General features: G+C 44.8%; 1 long non-coding RNA gene across 6 annotated transcripts; it reads right to left on the bottom strand.

The window, feature by feature from the left end:
* Positions 1-401: 401 nt before the first annotated feature.
* Positions 402-11421, bottom strand: LOC111850580 (uncharacterized). Of its 6 annotated transcripts, XR_002839838.2 has the most exons (5): positions 11244-11421; positions 10837-10915; positions 4854-4950; positions 3900-4457; positions 402-3378 (listed from the first exon to the last, which is right to left on the bottom strand). It is a non-coding gene; the product is annotated as an uncharacterized lncRNA (long non-coding RNA). The 6 variants fall into 6 exon arrangements; XR_002839842.2 differs by lacking the exons at positions 10837-10915; positions 11244-11421 and adding an exon at positions 7170-7214; XR_002839839.2 differs by lacking the exons at positions 10837-10915; positions 11244-11421 and adding an exon at positions 6816-7055.
* Positions 11422-21853: the final 10432 nt, after the last annotated feature.

Here is a 21853-nt window from a genome sequence, read left to right as displayed (position 1 = left end):
GCCAGCCACCAGAGAAAGGTGCCTGTGCTCTGCGGCGCACGCCAGCCACCAGAGAAAGGTGCCTGTGCTCTGCGGCGCACGCCAGCCACCAGAGAAAGGTGCCTGTGCTCTGCCGCGCACGCCAGCCACCAGAGAAAGGTGCCTGTGCTGGGCCGCGCACGCCAGCCACCAGAGAAAGGTGCCTGTGCTCTGCCGCGCACGCCAGCCACCAGAGAAAGGTGCCTGTGCTCTGCCGCGCACGCCAGCCACCAGAGAAAGGTGCCTGTGCTCTGCCGCGAACGCCAGCCACCAGAGAAAGGTGCCTGTGCTCTGCCGCGAACGCCAGCCACCAGAGAAAGGTGCCTGTGCTCTGCCGCGCACGCCAGCCACCAGAGAAAGGTGCCTGTGCTCTGCCGCGCACGCCAGCCACCAGAGAAAGGTGCCTGTGCTCTGCCGCGCACGCCAGCCACCAGAGAAAGGTGCCTGTGCTCTGCCGCGCACGCCAGCCACCAGAGAAAGGTGCCTGTGCTCTGCTGCGCACGCCAGCCACCAGAGAAAGGTGCCTGTGCTGGGCCGCGCACGCCAGCCACCAGAGAAAGGTGCCTGTGCTCTGCCGCGCACGCCAGCCACCAGAGAAAGGTGCCTGTGCTCTGCCGCGCACGCCAGCCACCAGAGAAAGGTGCCTGTGCTCTGCCGCGCACGCCAGCCACCAGAGAAAGGTGCCTGTGCTCTGCCGCGTACGCCAGCCACCAGAGAAAGGTGCCTGTGCTCTGCCGTGCACGCCAGCCACCAGAGAAAGGTGCCTGTGCTCTGCCGCGTACGCCAGCCACCAGAGAAAGGTGCCTGTGCTCTGCTGCGCACGCCAGCCACCAGAGAAAGGTGTCTGTGCTCTGCTGCACACACCAGCCAGGCACAAATGTGTTAATTCCACTCTTTCGCTCAATAACTTTTCCTGCAATGGGCAACATAAAAACGTTTGCTAAGCAAAATACTATTTAAACACCAGATCGATGTCTTGTATAAAATGATAAATTATTATGTTTACAAGATTAACAAATTTAAAATTCAAAATACATCTGGTCCTTCATCATTCTATTCAACATTTTTCTCTCTCTGAATCATATATTACTGTATGCAAAATTGACTTAGATGTCATACTATCACATCAGTATAGACAATATTCTGATGTGATAGTATGACAAATAATATTCTAACTTCAAGCTTCAAACATAAACTCTCTCAGTGATTTTTTCCAAAGGAGCAGAATGATAAAATAGTATTTGTATGATGTTCAGGGTACGGAAGGTGCTGTTACAACCAGCCCTCTGCAGGCTGGATCCCTGCAACGCTGCCCTCCCTACGCCCTTCGTGATGGGATTTCAGTTTGATATGGCAGACGTCTCATAGATAACAGTGTAGAAAGAGTGAGCCGCTGGGGGGGGACAGGGGTGGGCAGAGAAGGGACATTTAAAGGCTGACGTGGCGGCAAAGGTGGGGACTGTGTCGAGGCACCTGAATGGAATTTGTGCTGCCACAGGAGAGCCAGCATACGCTGTGATGGGAGATGGGGCAGAGGGCAATATGCAAGAAGACAGTTCAATGGCGCAGCCAGAAGGAGGACAGGGCTTAAAGGACAAGCACCTGCTGACACCTGACGGCAACTTACAGTTCCGGCGGCAGGCATCCCATAGAAGACAAGCAAATAAAGACATGATAGGTGCCATCAGTCTGCATTACCTCACTAACATCACATAACCAGACTTCAGACCTATATCTGATACTCTCATGCTTTACATATCTTACGTGGAACTGATGTTGCACAGTAGACACACACACACACATACCACACTCTACCTCTAGCCCTCACAACCAAAAAAATATACAAAGAATTGAAGAAACAGGTGACAGAGGAGAAACATGACCATACTGGAGATGGATGGAGAAATATTTCTCTAAGGAACTTGCAACGGTTTTAGCTGGGTTGGTTAATTTCAGTTAGTAGAGGTTAGTAATCAGATTCACTTGCAGGTGTTAGTGATACAATCCCCAACTGCAGCTTCCAAGTTTTCCCAGGGAAGTTCCTACATGCACGTTACACAAGACAAAGAGAATACGGACACGGTCACACGAGTACCGCTAACGAGATGCGGGAACATTGCTGTAGTGCAGCCCCAGCAGGAACAAGCACCTCCAGAGGCTCTCAGTTCTAAACATCTTGAGAGGCTTAACACTCATCTTTCACATTATATTTTCTTGGAATGTTTTGCTAAAGTTGCACTAAAAATATTGCTGTGAAATGAATCAGCATCACTGGTCCCCATCTCCTCCCTGATCAGTAGCTAAATTACTGTGACCTACAGCAGAAATATACAAACAAGGTGATCAGCAGGTAAACCTATTATTCCATTAACATAACCTAAACATTCCAAGAATGTTCTCATAACTGGAAACTTTTAGCTGGGATGTTGGTGCAACATTACAGGAATGTTGTGAGTATGCTACATGCCGGAATAGAAACCATGCCCACTCATTACGTATAGCCACTGGAAAGGGCTTCATCAAATTTTCAAATATAGAAGAGAAACAGGCGGGATGGAGGAATTGCCAACAGCTTTAGAAAGATGAGCATCCTTAAAATAATAGTATACATAGTTTTTTTTCCTGCCTGTAAAGTCCTAAATTTTAGTTATACTAAGGCGTAGTCAAATCACCAAGGACATTTTCACTTTTGCATGATCAAAGCTTTTGTTACCTGAGCCGGATAAAATGTTGTAGTGTGAGAAAAAAAGAGAACCAATTTGTACCTTTGCTTGTCACTGGGGCTGTACCCTCGAGGATCTGCCAAATGTACCCTAGCTGTAGGTAAATGTACCTTTTAAGATACAGAAATGCTACATTTCAGGGTAGTTAAGTTACTAAACCTATTTTCCCTAAACCTTGCTGCACTACAGCACTGTTGGGTATAATAAAGCCAATCTGTAAACGCTGTCCTGATGGAGTGCTGTTAGGTTTCACTAAACTTGGGTGCAGTGTGTGTAACTGGGCCAGTCCTTCCTCCAATGTCACTAGGTCTTTCTCTTCAGACAATGGCCACACCCCCTGGAAAAAAACGGCCGGAACTACTTTCACAGAAGGACTGCAAAGTCAGCGCATCAGACATTCACAGAAGCGCGCGTCCCTCAGGACAGCCCGCGACTGCCAGCTCTTTGTTCCACACCCCAAGCGGGGCTGTTAAAGCACGTCAGTGTTGATTGTGTCGAATGGTGAGAAGTGAGCCTGGGCTTTTGTTTATAATTTCTGACATCTGCTGAAGCCCCCCCCCCCCCCATCCCCTGTCCCCCCACATCATCCCAGTGGTCGATCAAAAAATCCTGCTGACCGTGAAGGTGATTCCTCGCCCTAAGAGGAAAAAAAGAAAAGATGTACACCAGACATAAGTGCTTCCAGGCTTAATGGCTTCTTAAATATATAAGCACCATAAAAAGTAGGGCCATGTTCGGAGAAGGCTAATGACATGCTTCACCCCCAATTACACGCTGACAGTATTTCAGAGGCAGGTAATTGGTTCGCTTCTACACACAGAGTTTCATTAGTGGCAGTAATATGAGTGATGAGTAGAGCTGCCCTTCCTCACCTTCTTCTGTCCCATTGGGTGATAAAAACCCCTGTTACTACCAGAGGCAGTTTGATTCAAAGAGCAACATTTTCGACATATTCCACAGAATTTTAGCTAGTTGTAAACATAGTTGTTATTTATATAGTTTACAATAGCTTGTCACTCATAACGAGTGAAAGCTGTAAACCTCCAAGGGTCTGTTTTTATTGCAGGGCTCCTTACAGTTGATGTAAATGGCTGAGATTATACTGTACATAAACTCAGATTTCTGGCATCGCCGCAATTAGGAACCAGCGCCCCCTACCTGCTCGTGAAGAGTCAAGCACATGGGCAGAAACTTCTCCAAGGGACACGACGGAGTTTCAGGATGCAGCGGCTTCCTCCATTCTCCGCCGTGCTCTTCAGCTCATCTGGAGAGAGACAGTAAGAGAGCAGCAGGACGTGGAGCACAGCTTCTCGCGACCCCCCCGCTGTCCCCGTCTAGAGGACACATACAGGACCGTTACCTGAAGGGCTCAGGTCAACTGTGGGAAACCCCATCTCAGACAACACAGACCTGCTCGCCTTTGGTCCTCAAGATCCCCTCTCTGATTATGGCCAATAAATGCATCACTTTTGGGGTGTCATTTCACATAATTAAATATGCATCTTCACTTAATATTGTGTCATCATGAAAACCTGACACAGGTTGGGTTTTTGTGTAATTCACCTGCGGCGGCATATAAACACCGCTACCTGGCCAAAGTTTTCCGTCTTCCATTCTGCAATAGTCCCTTCTTGAATCTTGAATCCACAACCTGGCTGGGACAGTGAATCGAAGTCATGTAGCCCATTCTGGTACAAGCAGGCTGCCCAAACCTAACTGAAAAAAAATAATGCAGCCTGAAATCCTTGAAGATAAAATGCCACAGCAAATGAACAGTAAGCTTTCCCCTTATAAAAGATAACATCTAGGTTAAATCCCCAGAGATACAGCAACTGCAGTGCCATATAAGGCAAGTGAGCAGTTTAGCTAAAGGCGGAAGGAGCAGGAGCAGATAACAGTGCCAACCAGCTCAAGCTGGACAGATTGCTTTTAACCGCCGTTCCTAATTAATAATAAAATTCAATATTAAAATCACTTTGCGATTCACTGAATTAACACGTTGAACCTGCCTGAAGTATCGTAATTACAAGGTACGGCACCATCAAACCTCCCAAGACTGTTATAACCCAAAACGCAGACCAGCATAAATGGGTCAGATGAGCCCCCGCATACCTGAATATGGGTCGTTATTCAGGCACTGCTGGCTTTGTTCCTGTCCTCTTTGCCTGAACCTTTTCCGGCACCTCGTCACAATTTCTGTCTTCGACACCTGCCAGTTAACCAAAAAGTTATCGTACATTTCGAGTTCTTTAGTCGAGATTTGTTTTACCCATCCTTTCATTTTAGCATTGTAATAAAGCAATACCGATTAGATACATGTACGGGTCAGGGACAAATGACCACGTACGGTGCTCCTGTTTGCTGCAGCGACCCAGGGGCCGACCTGATCCGTACTACCCTTCTGTCCTTGGAGAGCTGAAAAAGCTTAGGCTTCGCCAAGGGTCACAGAAAGCGAGGCATGGGAACGATGGCAGGCGGTTAACGGTGTGACCGCAATTCTCCACGGCATTTAATCGGAGGTAACTGAACGGAAAGTAATAGGCGCTCTTAGCAGAAGCAGCTCCTTCTGTTTATACAACATAATTGTTTTATAATTACGTTGTTGTCTGGCACAGAAGTCCGTAATGATTAAATGGAGCAACCTGATAATATTATATTTTAAATTACCTGAATTCCTGGGCTAAAAAAAAACTACAGTGGTGTTTGTAGTGTATGAATTTTTAGCGTGTTATCGACCTAACTCCGCTTCACACATAATTAAGAGGCTGCATGTCTCCCAACACTCATTTATTGCCGTAATTTTTAACACAGATGGCATCTAAGCCCACGGCCGACTCTGTGTATGTATCACGACTCCATTACGTACCACCCCAGATGTAGCAGCGGATGAGAAACTATACATATTATTTGATCGCCTGCCCTTGACAAAAAACCAACACCGAAAAGTAAAGACTGATATGAGTAGCAGCAATTAACAACATTGATTACACTATTATAATCAGTAGTATATTTATTAAACATAATGGCAAATTTATCTATTCATTTTCCAGTTGTTATAGTTCAATTGTTCATATAGTTATGGTTGTAGGTTATCCCAAAGTTGTTAATATAACCATGCATGTCGATAAATTTCAATGCATCTCAAATAAGCTGCGCGCTTATATTCCACAATGAGATTTTCAAAACTATTTATAGTAATAAAAAGTGCAGCCTTTACAAATATCTGCATATCATATTCAAATTTAAGCCCTAATATCATGGTGCACAGTCTGTATTCAAATACTCCACCGCTCCTTTATTTTTATTAACAGCAACACCACACCCAAGGCGTGGACTGGGTATACATTTTCTATCTAGATTTATTCCCTTAGAAATACTAGAAATCATGCAAACGCTCACCAAGATGGTCAAATATTAGTTCTGGTGCTTATCTTCCATTAGCACAACCGCTGCGGCTTGGAACATCAGCATTTTTTAATAGTCCTCAAAAAATGGTCGCATGCACGTCTTCTTATATAATGCAAATGGTTGGCATAGAGTATTTTGAGTTTTCACTTCGCGTTTTCTTTTCTTGTCGCGATTATGTTTGCATAGGTCTGTGCTGGTCGAAAGGCGGCTGCCGTGTGAAATGCAAAATGCCTTCCTACGTGCGATCACTTCCAACCCTATTTTTCCTTGCCGAGGTGGAGAGATGGACAAAAATAGTGTCAACTACTCCCAGCGAACCAGATACGCACCATCCAGCTTCATTCTGTTGTTCAATAATTGTCATTAATTTCTGGATTTTAAAACTACATCCAGGTCTATATCCATCTGTTAATGTTAGGAAGAGTGCGCTTCGTTTAATTTTTCCGCTGTCAAACGAAACGGTGCAATGAGTACTGCACATTTTCATTAAGTTTATATTTTAAAGATCCGTTATATAGCGCTTAAGATGTGAACGTGAAGTGAAATGCTTAAAACAAATAGGAAGGGGGTTTTGTAGACGTTTTCCTGACCTCGAACATGCAACTAGTCACAGAAACCAATAAAATTAGCTATGCGTGCAAATGAGAAATTGAATGAGATATATACCCACTAGAAGGAGAAACGAGTTGTTTTCTCGGTAAGACGCAGTCCCGTTCTACTCACCGCCGCCTTGTGTTACACATGCAGCTATGAAAGGCTGGATTTATGAGGCAGATTAACTGCATTTAATATATATGAGCTAGTGCCGATGCTATTTTTTCAACTAGCTATACGCACGTGCAATATCGAATTAGCACAAAAGACGAATTAAGAAGCAAAAATAAAACTAAGGTCCAAAACTAAAGTATTGTAATATTCCCCAGTTAAGGCAAATTGTAGTTTTATAACTAAGTGACTTTCAACAAGACCCAAAAACAGAGAAAACTCATGAAGCTGTTCTGCCCTAGCCAGGACACTCACCCACAGTATTTTTTTTAGAATCTTTGCTGATTCTGTTGTTATTATAACAAAGTTAGTAATGCTGGGAGGTTGTGTGTAAAGCAGCAGACCGCAGGTAGCGCAGTGGGGGCGTTTATTCGGGAGATGGGGGTGTGCCGCTCTCTGTTTTATAAAATTGTGATTTCTCTGCATAGTGTAACTGTAAATTAAGTTTCTAAATTACGTTCCTAAATTACCCTTTTGTCATACTGTGTGTCATGAGCTAGTCAGCGTAACGCATCGGTATATTATATATGCTTATATGTATCACTCATTATTCTTCCCCCCGCAAACAGACACGCTGGTTACCATGGACACCGCATGCATGAAACGATTTATTCCACTCACGGGTTTTTACATTATTCTTCTTCTAGTAAAGGATGTTCACTGTCACGTCCTGCCTGCCACGTCTGCCTGTCCCTCCGGTCTTCTCCCGCATGTTACGCTGATGGGCCAGGCCTGATGCTTGTCGCCCCACTCGCTAGTCCGTTTATTAATTTAGCTCCTTCAGTCAGCCTGTGTCCATCCCCATTCCTTTTGTTTTGATCTCTCACAAACTTGTTTATATCCAGTGTCTGTTTAATTAAGTTTAATAAAACTCCTTTTGTTTTGCCAAATGTGAGCCCTCGAGTCATCCTGGTTGTCGTGACATTCACAATTATGTATTAGCACTTGTAAAGGAGAGAATGTGGTATCTTTTTATACTTTTTTTTGCTAATTTCTTGTGCTAAGTTAACCTTTAAGTGTCACAAGAGGGTATGGCCCTGTCAGAGTCAGCTCCTGTTCCACTGTGTCACTTCCCCATTTGGCCAGCAGGCGTTGCTGGTCATCCCGTCCCTCTTGTTCACAGTCTTTGTTTTCCCCTGCTCAGTTTTCCCTATTGTTAGATTCTGTTTCTAGTTTGAGTTTCATGTTTTAGTTTATTATCTTCACCTGTTGCCTGCCCTTGTGTGTTCCCCTGATTGCTCGTTGTCCTGCACCCTCCCCAATTGGTTAATTATCTGTCTCACTCCTGCTTGTCATTACCCTGTTCAGTTTTTGTATTTACGTTTCTTCCTGAGTTTAGTCCCTAGTGGTTCATTGTTTGTTGATTGTTGGATGGCAGTGTAGTTTTGAATGTTCTGTTGTTTGTAGCCTGCACCTGTTACTGTAAATTAGTTTTTGCTTATCCCTTTAGTTCTGACTCCTTGAGGTCTGTTTTTGTTTTCGTAGTGTTTTCAGTTTTTATTTCAGTAAACCATTGTTTCGTGAAGCCGTAAATGGATCGTCCACCTTTTTCTGCCTGTATTATGCCATGTCCTTGCGCCAAATCCGCCCGGATCCGTGACAGGTGCATGCTTTTTGTGGCTTTTCAGCAGAAGTGTTTAGTGGCTGCAGACTGGAGCTGCCAACCTTCGTGGTCAACCCAGAAGACTGCCAGCCTCCTGCATAGCCTGGTTTTTTTAGCTATGTGTTGTTGTTTTTTTACTTGGGCTCTGGGGTGGTGATAATCGCAGATGACGATATGGCAGCCCAACCTAAGGCATTAAGTGAGATGGTACAGCAGTTGCAAGTGGAGAATGCTAAACTTGTTAAAGAACTGGAAACCACTTCTGCTCTATCAGCTGGGGGTACTTCTGGGGGAGGATGGCAGTCACTTCATGCAGTACAACAATTATGGCAGTAAGATTAGCCCCTCTGAGGGTGGCGGACCAATATGTAGAGATGGCAATTTCGAATCATCAAAACAATTTTGAAACATTCCAAACGATTCGAAAAGTTTAGAAACACTAGCTGTGCACAGCCTGCTGGCAAAAACCCGGAACTGAAGCTATAGCAAATACGGCAATACCTATTGCGGCAAGTTTCGAATGTCACGAAGTTCGAACTGTCAAAAGTGTGCATAATACTACGGTGGCCGAATAGGGCAAATCAAATTAACATAGCATAAAACAAATTATCATATCATAAAACAATTATTTATTGCAAAAATAAAAACTAATTTACAATATGCAAAGCACTTTTACCAGTCCCAAAACCAATTTACAAAAGTGAAAACATGTCTAGTAAAAGCAAAACATTTTTACCAATCACTGACAAAAATTTACAAGCGGAGAATCACAGGGAAAGGGTAGGTACCATACAGAGGAAGTGTGTCCCGTGGCAGGCAAATAGTTTCGCCGGGTGAAGTAAACGGAGCGTGAGACGTGATGTTTTCTCCGTTTTATGGGAATTATTACAGCCAACTGGCTCGCTTTTGTGTTTCCTGTAGGAAACGTCACCGCGGTTAAGTTAGCCTCATATTCGATATTCAATTTTCTGGCTTTAATAACTTTTAACGGAAGGTGGGGCATTTGTAATGACAGAATTGTAATGTCCAGTACACAGACAACGATGCACACCGATTTTTTTGCGCTTCAAACCATTTTGTGATTTCTGCAAAATCGTGTTGATAGCTAATATAATAGGTCCTTTCAGCTGTAATGACATGGTGGTTTAGCATTTTGGGCTCAAAGCGATTGTTGCACACCCCTTTCCCTTATGAAAATTCACCATGGTTTCCTATGGTTTTTATGCAGTAACCATAGTTTTACTATATGGTACCTCATGGTACTTTGGTACTACAGAAAGTACTACCGTGGTAAAACAAAAACCATGGTTTATGACCAAGATTATAGTATAGGGTTTAACTGTAGCGAAACCATGATAAAACCATAGTCATGGTTTCCATAGTTACAAAAAAAAAAAAACATGAAAAACGGCAAACCATTGTAAACCATGGTTAATTTCCATAAGGGTTTTTTCCCAGATTGCTTTACGAATGTCATTTTTGAATTGTTTAATGAAATGTTAATTTGTTTTATGCAATGCTAATTTGATTTGCCCTTCTCGGCCACCGTATAATACAATGTAATTTCTTTTTAATAATTTTTATATTCTGTCATAAGTATCCTATATCTGCAATTAGCGTGTGATAACTTTTTGCCAACCATAATTCAACTATTACGAATCATAAAAACGTTAGATTATTAATATCTCTCTGTATAGTCTGGTCGCGAAACCTCTCTTGCACTAATATCAGAAGCAGAGAAGAGGATGTTAGCAATATTATGAACAAGTCGGCACGTCCACTTCCGTGGCCTCTATAATGGAGCCTTTAGCCACCAGCTCCTTCCACCATGCTGTGCTTAAAAATGCTACTGGGGATTATCGCTGCCCGAAGCCGTCAGGCCACTGGTGACCGACATCACACTTTCTCCAGACGTTACACTCTCCATCCATAGCCATAATACGTCAGGAAGCGTCCTCTCTTGTTATAATACAATCCGGTACCTTGTGTTCTAAGTTCACGTAATTTATTTGCAGATGATTATTATTCTCATCTTTAAATATTCACGTTTAGTCTCACATTCTGCTCCTTAAGATTTTACATCCATTTGTACACTATATATGTACTTTTTAAAATCTGCTGCAGTATGTTTACTTTGCTTGCACCATATGTACAGTATTTGTACCTTGTCTGTTTGGTATTATCTGCATTATTTGTATGTTAGGTGTGGGGGAGGATTAGGTGGACTAATGAAATCGTGGTTCCGGATGAGGTAGTGTTCTCAGAAGAGTGCCGGTCAGAGCACTGGGGTCACAGCCAAGGTGGGTTTAAGGTATTTACTTGCAATTCTGTGGTTACAGCACAGCAACTAACAGTAGGCACCATCCAGTCCAGTATACTTCTCTGTGTGGTTGTGGTTCTGAAATAAACCAATAAAGGGAATAACAACTGAACATTCTGGGAAAAGTAACTGAATTAGGGCAGTTTCAAGTATGTCCACAAGATGGCACGGAAGGATCGCAAATAAACTATATAATAAGTTGGATGCGCTCCTTAAACTCGATTAATAGTAGTAACGAACTTATAATTCCCACATACAAATACCGACATACGACAAATTGCTACGTCAACATAACAGGGCATGTAAATCCAACAAGCTGCCATATAAGCAACCTGGTAAAACTACACCGACACTACGCATACAGAAATAACTCAACTACATTGAAAGTATAGAAAACATTACTTACTGAACGTCATACACGCACACCCGTAATCGCGGACAGGAAAATGAAACTACCAAAAGGGGATTACATAAGACAACAACTATAAAATGTCTCTCTCTGCAGCGCGGGCGAACTTCTGGAACTCTTGCTCTCTGGAGGCTGCGGCCAGGCAAGCAATGTGTGCCGTAAACGAGCCAGCGCTGCCGCAGACTGACGTAACTCCCATTTCCGCTTCCATCTCAACATCAGGGGCAGCGTCTGGTTCAGTGGCCTAAGCCTGTGTGCCTGTATTCAGGAGGTTACTAGTTCAAACCCAGCCTCAGCACGGGTCCTTGAGCCAGGCCCTTAACCCCCAGCTCCCCGGGTGCTGTTACAGGTGGCAGCCCTTCGCAGACAGCTTACTCTACAAAGAGCAAGTTGAGGGAGGCGTAAAGACAATTTCCCCAAAAGGATCAATAAAGTATTGATTATTTGTATGCAGCAGAATTTCCCCCAGTCAATCAAAACCTAAATTGGGTCTTATGTCATTTGTAGAGATTATTTGTTCCCATGGTTGTGTATTATCAAAACATAATTTCTGTATTTACATCCCATCCGAGTATTGAGTGTGCATAGTAATTAATTAGCTACTGAGGTTATAATACTCGTCCTATCTAGGTTAGTGTATGTTGAGCAGGTTATAGGAATAGTTTAGTTTTAATTAATTTGTATAGAATAGAACAGTGCAAAAACAGTTTCAGACAACAGTCTTTGTCTATGTTAGCAATGTTAATATATGTATATGTAATCTATGTGTCTATGCGTACTCTAGCTTTTTGATTTATGTTTCTAACTGAATCTAAGCAAAACCTTGATATTACACCTACTATAACTATATGTCCCTCATTATATTTATGCCTAAATTACACTAACTGCTAACCTGTTTCACTAATACAATTTGATTTCAAATAACAATGATCGCCAAACTACTCGCTCAAACCAACAAGCCCTGGGGTTTTTTTCTCTTGCCGTGAACAATGACACGGCGGTCACGTGACTGATGTTTCGAAACATTTCGTAAACTCCGTATCGAGACCAGAAGTTTCGGACGTGTTCGGAACGGATCGATCCTGGGTGCCGAAATTGCCATCTCTACCAATATGTGTATGTCCCTAGAAAACACAAGTGTCCAAGGTTTTCTGGGAAGTGTTTACAAGACTCCCTAAATATTGAGGATTGGACTGAAGAGGCTCATCAATAGGGGGCAGCGTGTGGCTCAATGGGCTAAGATTGTGTGCCTGTAGTCAGGTTTCTGGTTCAAATCCAGCCTCAGCATGTCTGCAGGTCCTTGAGCAAGGCCCTTAAACCTCAGCTCCCTGGGTACCACTACAGGTGGCTGCCCTTTGTGGACAACTTCCTCTAGAAAAAAAGAGCAAGTTCAGTGAGGCATAAAGACAATTTCCCCACAGGAATCAATAAAGTTTCAATTATTAGTACCTGTCTATACATCTGATGTCCAGTACAGAACAGATTCTGACCATCCTTAATTTATTATATGGTAAGGCTATAGCAGAAATAAAATTCCACCCTCTTTCAGAGAGAGAGAAGACCCTGAAAAGATTTTTGTCTATAGTTGTTCTCAATTTTACATTGAGAAGCAATTCTTCCAGTGACGGCAGCTGCAGGGGGAGATACTGAGGGAATATTCTCATGCTCGGATGGAAGTGGTAAGGCAGAAGGATCCAGCTTGCCTTGCAAATCCTAATATTTTTTCGCCACCAATGTAGAACATGTGATTGATGGTATGTTACATTACATTACAGCTACCGTTGGCAGCTTAGGCTTCTTGGAAGTCAGACAGCAGGCCATGCAATGGACAATTTTTTTCAAACTGAGGTGGGGTATTTAGGCCATGTGATTTCAGCTGCAGGCATGCGAATGGACGCAGAGAAGATACGGACAGTAGCATTGTAGAGTAGGCCTACTTCAGTCAAGGAGCTTCAGTCTTTTCTCAGCTTTGCCCCATATTATAGGCATTTGGTTGAAGGATTTGCTTGTTTGGCTGCACTCCTGCATAAGTTGGTGGGTAGATTACCGGGCACCCAGAGGATGCCAGTTCCCACTGCTCAAGGCTTTTGTAAAACATTGGGATGAGGCTTGTGAACAGTCCTTTAAGGATTTAAAAGAGTGACGTGTTCAAGCCCCTGTGCTGGGTTATGCAGATTTTACACGTCCTTTCATTTTAGAGACCAATGCGAGCCATGCAGTGCAGTTGTGCAGCCTCTTATCAAAAGGAAAAATCTGTTTGATCTGTTCTGCCAAACTTTAGGCCAATTTCTTAAATGACCATTTGTTTCCAAAGTTTTGGAAAAAGAATTGATTGAAATGCAAACTTACCTAAATGAAAATGGCATTTCTGATCCGGTTCCAATACGGTTTAAAATTCTGTCTTAGTATGGAAACTGCTTGTGACGGTTTAGGTAGGTCCGCTCTTTAGGCCCGTAGCCCTCCAAATCCACCAGATACTGCAGTCCACGGCCTCGGCGACGAGCAGCCAGCAGGCGACGCACCGTAAAAGTCTCCCCCTCACCTATCAGCTTTGGCGGTGGAGGAGGAAGAGCAGGAGATGCCAGGGGGCTAACAGCGTGTGGTTTTAGCAGGGAGACATGGAAAGTGGGATGTATCCTACGCATAGCGGCAGGGAGCCGAAGGCATATGGCAGAGGGATTAACGATCTTCGCAATAGGAAAAGGTCCCACAAAACGAGGAGCCAACTTCCGTGAAACCACGTGTAAGGGAAGGTCCCTGGCGTTCAACCAGACCTGTTGCCCAACCCGCAAGGGAGGTGCCCGGGATCGACGTCGGTTAGCGTACCTCTCCATCCGGGCTCGGGAGCGCAGCAAGGAAGTCCTGGCGATCCTCCAGGTGCGATGGCAATGGCGTAAAATCTGGTGCACGGAAGGGACCGTGACCTCTGTCTCCAAGGATGGGAACAGAGGGGGTTGGTACCCTAGGCAGGATTGGAAGGGAGAAAGACCCGTAGATGAAACCGGTAACGAGTTATGGGCGTATTCTGCCCAGGTCAGGTAGGAACTCCATGTTGCAGGCGAATGGGAGGCCAGACAACGTAGCATCCGCTCCAGGTCCTGGTTGAGCCGTTCCGTCTGCCCATTAGACTGGGGGTGGAAACCAGAGGACAGACTTGCTGTGGCCCCAAGAAGCCTGCAAAACTCCCTCCAAAAACGAGAAACGAATTGTGGGCCCCTGTCGGACACGATATCCAAAGGCAAAGCATGGAGACAGAAAACGTGCTCGATCAACAGTTGCGCTGTCTCCTTAGCGGATGGCAAGCTAGGAATGGGTATGAAATGGGCTGCCTTAGAGAACCACAACCGTAAGGACCCCTGTGTATCCCCAGGAGGGGGGAAGACCGGTCACAAAATCCACCGCCACATGAGACCAGGGAAGACTAGGAACGGGAAGAGGGAGCAAGAACCCAGTCGGAGCTCGAGAGGGGTTCTTACTCCGGGCACAGGTCTCGCACGCGGCCACGAAACTACGAATATCCCGAACCATGGAAGGCCACCAAAACCTTTGCCCAAGTAGAGCCCGAGTGCAGTGAACCCCTGGATGGCAGGCCAGGAGAGAGGAATGCCCCCACTGAAGGACCTGGGAGCGCAAGAACTTCGGTACGAATAAACACTTAGATGGGCACCCCTCTGGCGATCTGATGAGAGGTTGGACCGCCCGGACTGCCTCCTCAATCCCCCATGTGACAGCTCCAACAAAACATGCGGTTGGCAGAACAAGACTGGGCTTCTCCTCCACCTCACCTACTTCGTGTTGACGGGACAGGACATCTGGCTTGCCGTTCTTGGTGCCGGGCCTGTAGGTGATCAGAAACAGTTAAAAAACATGGACCACCTAGCTTGGCGAGCGTTGAGCCGTCGAGCGGACCGCAGGTACTCCAGGTTCTTATGGTCAGTCAGGATTAAAAAAGGGTCAGAGGTACCCTCTAACCACTGTCTCCATTCCTCCAATGCGAGCTTGATGGCAAGCAACTCCCGGTCCCCTATATTGTAGTTCCTCTCAGCAGGAGCGAGCTTCCGGGAAAAAAAAGCACAGGGATGCTGTTTGTTGTCCATCAAGGAGCGTTGGGATAGCACTGCCCCAACCCCGGTTCCTGAGGCATCAACCTCCACTAAGAACTGCAGTGACGGGTCGGGCACTGATCTGTAGGTGAAACGGTCTCGAAGGTCAGCAAAAGCTCTCTGGGCTACATCAGTCCACTGAATCAAGACCTTAGTAGAGGTCAGAGCCGTAAGAGGTGCGGCTACAGAGCTATAACCACGGATAAAACAGCGGTAAAAATTTGCAAAACCCAGAAAACGTTGTAAATCCTTCCGTGATTTCGGCTGTGGCCACTCTGCCACAGCTTTGACCTTCTCTGGATCCATCCGGATGGAACCTTCAGCAAGGATGAATCCCATGAAAGAAATAGTACGTCTATGGAACTCGCATTTCTCAGCCTTGAGAAATAATCTATGGGACAGCAGGCGCTGAAGGACCGCCCAAACATGCTGAACGTGCTCCTGCTCACTCTGCGAGAATATCAAGATGTCATCTAGGTATACGAAGACATACTTATTAAGCATATCCCGAAGGACATCGTTAATCAAGGCCTGGAACACAGCTGGAGCATTAGTTAGCCCAAAAGGCATCACGAGGTACTCGTAGTGACCAGTGGGGGTGTTGAAGGCTGTCTTCCATTCGTCTCCCTCCCGGATCCTCACCAAGTGGTAGGCATTACGGAGATCCAATTTCGTAAAGACCTTGGTTCCCTGGAGAAGGTCTAGGACCGAGGACAGCAAAGGCAGGGGGTAACGATTCCTAATGGTGATCTCATTGAGACCCCTATAGTCGGTGCATGGACGAAGAGAGCCGTCCTTCTTATCAACAAAAAAGAAACCAGCCCCAGCAGGGGAAGAAGAAGGACGGATAATGTCTGTAGCCAAAGCTCCGTTGACGTACTCCTGCATAGCCCTTCTTTCGGGGCCCGAAAGAGAATAGAGACGGCCCCTGGGAGGGGAGGTACGAGGTAGCAGATCTATTGCACAATCATAAGGCCGATGCGGCGGAAGAGAAGCGGCCTGGGACTTACTGAAAACTTGCTTCAGGTCGTGGTACTCTGCCAGAACACCTGACAAATCCGGGAACTCCTCATCCTGTGTGGGGACCTCTAGTGGTTGACTAGCATGCAGACACTGGGAAAAACAAAATGAACTCCAAGCAATTATTGTGCCCCTCTCCCAGTCGATATGAGGGTTATGTCGGACAAGCCAAGGATGCCCCAGCACCAGGGGTGCCTGGGGTAAGTTGATCAGATAAAACGAAAGGGTCTCAACATGAGCTCCCCCTATCAACAGACTCACCGGAACAGTAACCTGGGAGATAGTTGCCATTCTCCGTCCGTCCAGAGCGTATGCTCTGCCTGGACGCGGGTGGTGGGGATTCCCCATTGTTGAACCAGTGTAGAATCGATGAAGTTCTTATCTGCCCCGGAATCAATTAGGACGGCCAGAGACTGCTGGGAGGACCCCCTTGTAACTACTACTGGGAGAAACGTCCGTTGCACAGAAGAGGAATCGACCGGAACCACACCCACCAGTACCCTCTTCCCTACTGGTGGGTGTGCCCTTTTACTGGGCACTGGGCAATAAAATGACCAGCCTGTCCACAGTACAAACAAATCCTGGCAGAGAGGCGCCGTTGTCGTTCGGCTGGAGAAAGGCGGGTCCGATCAACCTGCATCGGCTCTGGTCCGGCGTCTAAGGGGTAAACAGTGCTGGGGAATGAGGTGCGAGGTACCCCCTCCAGCCGACGTCGGTCTCTGCGACGCTTACGAATCCGCATGTCCACCCTTAGGGCTACATCGATTAGTGCAGACAGGGATGCAGGAAGTTCCCGTGTTGTGAGTTCGTCTTTAATTTCCTCCGCCAGCCCGTTATAATAAGCGTCAAATAAGGCTTGCGAATCCCAGCCGCAGGACATCGCAAGGGTCTGGAACTAATCGGATACCGTGCGATGACCCTGGCGAAGCTGCATAATTTCACGTGCTGCCTCTCTTCCATGCTTTGAACGGTCGAAGACGCGCTTCATTTCCTCCTGAAACTGGGCGTGAGAGTTACAAAACGAAGCGCCGACGTCCCAGGCAGCAGTTGCCCACTCTCTCGCAGAGCCGGTCAGAGCCATGATTATGTAAGCCACTCTAGAGCGCTCCGAAGGGAACGCGGAAGGCTGCAACTCGAAGGCGAGGGAGCACTGTGACAAAAATGCTCTGCATGAGCCCGGTTCCCCATTATATTGACCAGGGGGCTGAATACGCGGCTCGCTAGAAGGGATCAGCGGAGCGGTGGGGCGTGTCTCCTGAATGCGCTGTACCTCCGTTGCCAGCGCTGTCAAGCCCACATGGAGGGAATCCATGGAGTCCCCCACAGCACCGATGTCCGTCTGCTGACGACTCAGAAGAGTGCCTTGTCTGGCCAGAGCCTCAGCCAGCTGCTGGACGCTCACCTGATCCGCTGGGTCCATCTTACTCTGGCGAGATCTTTCTGTGACGGGTTAGGTAGGGGCAAAGAGGACGCTGTCGCGGAATCAGGTGCAAGTGACTTTAATAAATGAGCGAAAACTGTCTGAAGAACAGAAGGTTTACTGGCGGACGTGTCGTTCAGAATAAACAGAAGGAGCAGGCTGGATCGTAGTCGTGGAACAGGCTGGGGTCAGGCGATGTACGGAGTCTGTCTTGGGGGCTGGGCAGGTCTCGTAGTCGGGGTACAGGTGGAGGTCAGGCGATTCACGTCGGGCATCAAAGGGGCTGGACAGAAACTCGGGGTCAAAACAGCAAAACAACGATCAGAGAACATGGAGAGACAAAACCAGGAAAACGCTCGAACTCAGGAGTAAATCTTGAAGATCTCGCATCAGGGTGCAAGAACCGATAACTAAAATAGTCTCCCTAATCTAGAAATGATCTGCAACAGCTTGTGGTAGGTGGATGCAGAGAGAACCGGAGAAACCGGACAACCCAATATAGCGGCGTAGAGCTGACAGCTCGTAAAAACGGGGAAGGTAGAATCAAGGAATCCCCGGAGGCGTGATCTTTGTGACGTCAGTCGGGGATCCCTGGGGTCGATCCGTGACACTGCTCTGTTAAGAGTTTATAATGATCATCTTTTACGTATTGACTCAGGGAACTCTACAATTTTGTTATCACTGGAATTGACTATCACAGGATTCTTTTATCGCATCTAGAATAATGTGTGAGTAGCAAAGGCATGGCGTTGAAATGGTTTAGGTCCTTCCTGACTGGTAGAAGTTTCTCAGTTCAGCTAGTTGAGCACTCATCTTCTGTAGCACCATTTCCTTGTGGAGTTCCTCAAGGATTGATTTAATCCATATAAATAATTACATAACTCCAAAAATGACATCCTTCATCCAAGAAGTTCATCATCGGGGCAAGATGCTTTCTTTCAAAATAGGTGGTTTTCTGTGACATAAGCAGTAGTACAAGGTACATGTATTAACAACTATAATTTTATGACTATACAGTACAAAATATATTTTGTGAAGTTTACCTGATGCTGTGATAGAATTGAATAGCAATAGCAAGTGATCTTGGCTAACACGATACGTGCCGATGTATTGCTGAGACTCCAGCAATTCTAGTACCATATGAATTAAAGTGTCGATGTTTACTATGGACCCCAGCACTAAGAGGTTCCTGTAATTAAATACAAAAGTGTGTTCTGTGGGCATTATTCAAATATTGCCACAAGCTTTGTGTCATATACAGAATAATGTGGCATTCTACAAGAAATCAACATCTCAGCATCAGACACTGTTCTATTTGCAATGTGTTTCTTTAAAAATATGTTTTCAAAGTTAATTTAGATTTCCAAAAGTTTACTCACACAGGTTTGTAATTATATCTTTGTGGGCACTCTCATTTCTATGGGGAAAACTCTAATCCTAACATGAGGACCTTAACCCCTATCCAACCCTAACATTAACCATAAGTAACCAAACAAAATATGAGACTTTTGGTATTTCTGGATTTTTGATTGCATTCACAATCTTTGTGGGGACCTGAAAAATGGTCTCTACAATGTCAAAATATTTGTATTTTATGGCATTGTGGGGGACATTTGGTCCCCACAATGTAATATAAACATAATCCACACACACACATACATTCACACCAAAATGGAAGACACTGAGAATTAATTCATGTTTTGCGAAAACATTTATATAAATAAACACAAGAATATACCATATATCAGTTTCAGGCTTACATGTAACTAAAAGAAAAAATGTAACAAGAAAAATAGAATATTTTACATCAAACAAAAACACACCCTTATCAATAGATACATCCTCACGTTGTTGTGTGACAGATGGGAGTACCATCAAGTTGGGTCAGACCACAGAGATACTGCCTAGCCTTTCTCACAACGCTCAAGGACTCCTGCCAGGTGACATGACTCAATGGATATTTTGACCCTTTGTCGAATGGATTCTTGTTGTTCATAATATCAAAAAAGTGATCTACTCCCTGACAGAATCATAGACTTGAGATACCTTCTATTTTAATGTATTTTCTTAACCTATTTGCCAACAATTTGTATACTGCACATATGAAGATAGGGTTTAAAAGCAAAAGCTTACCTCAATAAGTCGCACAGTTGGTAGACAGTCGTGAAATTTGCTGTATCCCACATCTTTCATCACTCACAGAGTAGTTGCCACAGATTTGCTAAGTATTTGTGCTGCAAGGGAAACTTTCATTTTGTGATTCAAACAGTAGATATTTAATGGTAACCTTGTGCCATATGCAAACCTTCCTATTCCCGAATGCTGTTGAGGTGATAAAAATATTTTCATTTAATTTCTCCATCTGAAGTAACTAAGGGACTGTAAGCATGCATCATATTACAGTACATACAAGTTTTAACATGTGACAAGCATGCATACGTATGTATACATGTTTTCCTGTGGTAGGGTAAGTGCGTTAGAAGAGACTCATTACCAGCACCAACCATAAGCTGACATCCTAGCATGTGACGCATCTTCACATTACTTGCATGCCCATCCATTGTGATACGGTTTACTGTGACCCCTTGGTAATGGAGTGCTTCCGGTATGCGAGTTAAATCTTTCTGGGAGTCAAGTGTCAAAGTTAAAGCCCAACCACCATCATCACAAGGGCCTCAGATGCTACATTATGCTCAGCAGCTCCATCAAGGTCCACAGGATCTGTTATCTTTTGGTTTTGAACACCATACTGGATTTCTTTTTTGAGTGTCGTTATATCTGTAATAAGACACACTTGGCCATACTGCTGTAGCATAAGAACATAAGAAATTTACAAACGAGAGGAGGCCATTCATCCCATCAAGCTCATTTGGGGATCTTTCTTCACATTCTCTCCTAGAATATTGAGCATTGCTGCATTTATACCTGGTCCTTGTATCAACTGACTGGAAGCACCTATATAACACTGTCAATCACATGTTATTTCTAGCGTCCTTTAATACAGCTTATCTTGGGGCCACTGGTAGATAGATCTACTGTTCAAATACAGTCTAGTCAATGCCTGTACTGTGCAACAGTGAAGTTCCAATTGTTTGATACAGTTTGTGTTAGGCAACCGGACATTGTCCATGCAGTGCAGTTTCTGACCCAATGATAATGCAGTATTTGCCTATGGTAGGATACCAGCCTTTGTAATGTAACAGGAAGAAGAAGAGGCAGCTTAACAGTATTCCTCAAGTAATTATAGGCTTTTGGCCCATAGGGGAGAGTGGGGTGATTTGTGCCAAGGGGGAAGTTGTGCCACCCCCTGTTTCTAGGGAACCATAGAAGAAATTGGTCATGTGACCACACATTTTGAAGAGTCAGCCATTTTACTCATCCTGCAAAGAAGAGAGCCTAATTGCATGAGAGGTAAACACATTTAAGTTCAAAAAACAGTTTTTTGCCTTTCAAAGTACATTTTCTATGATCAAGGTTTTTTGATTGTTGTGTCTGAACAGTTATAGACAAGTTTGAAAACATTTCACACATGTTTTAGTGCTTTGGTAAGCTACACTATGAGTCTATACAGCTAGCATGATGTTAGCTCAAAACTGCTGGATGATGCATTTTTTCCAAAAGGATGGTGTTGGGGTGATTTGTGCCAAAGGGTCTGGGTTAAGTTGTGCCAGTGGCATAACTCACCCCCACTTGTGAATATTTTAAACATATTATTTTATTGTAATTGTACATTATATTCTTACATTTTATCACTAAAACTATGTGGCATTCTTAATTTTATACCAAAAATAGAAATAGACCATCATGCCACGGAGTTATAAAAGGAAGACAGGCAGGGCTTCCACTCCTCTAGACGACATGGACAGAGCAGTGAACGAGGTGGAGAAGGGGAAGTAGTAAGAGGTCTGTGGATGGAAAGCCCATCTTCACTTTCAAAGAAAACGATGAAGGACTCATCCCTATAGAAGATGTGCATAAGAAACTACCCACACCACAAAAACTTGGTGGTACAGCCAGAAGGGAGCAGAAATTTATATTCCCCTGTAGCTTTGACAAGTGGGATG

The sequence above is a fragment of the Paramormyrops kingsleyae genome, chromosome 2 (assembly GCF_048594095.1).
Source record: "Paramormyrops kingsleyae isolate MSU_618 chromosome 2, PKINGS_0.4, whole genome shotgun sequence".
In the NCBI taxonomy this organism is placed as follows: domain Eukaryota; kingdom Metazoa; phylum Chordata; class Actinopteri; order Osteoglossiformes; family Mormyridae; genus Paramormyrops; species Paramormyrops kingsleyae.
The sequence above is the reverse complement of the archived record's forward strand: the minus strand, read 5'-3'. Positions and strand labels throughout refer to the sequence as shown.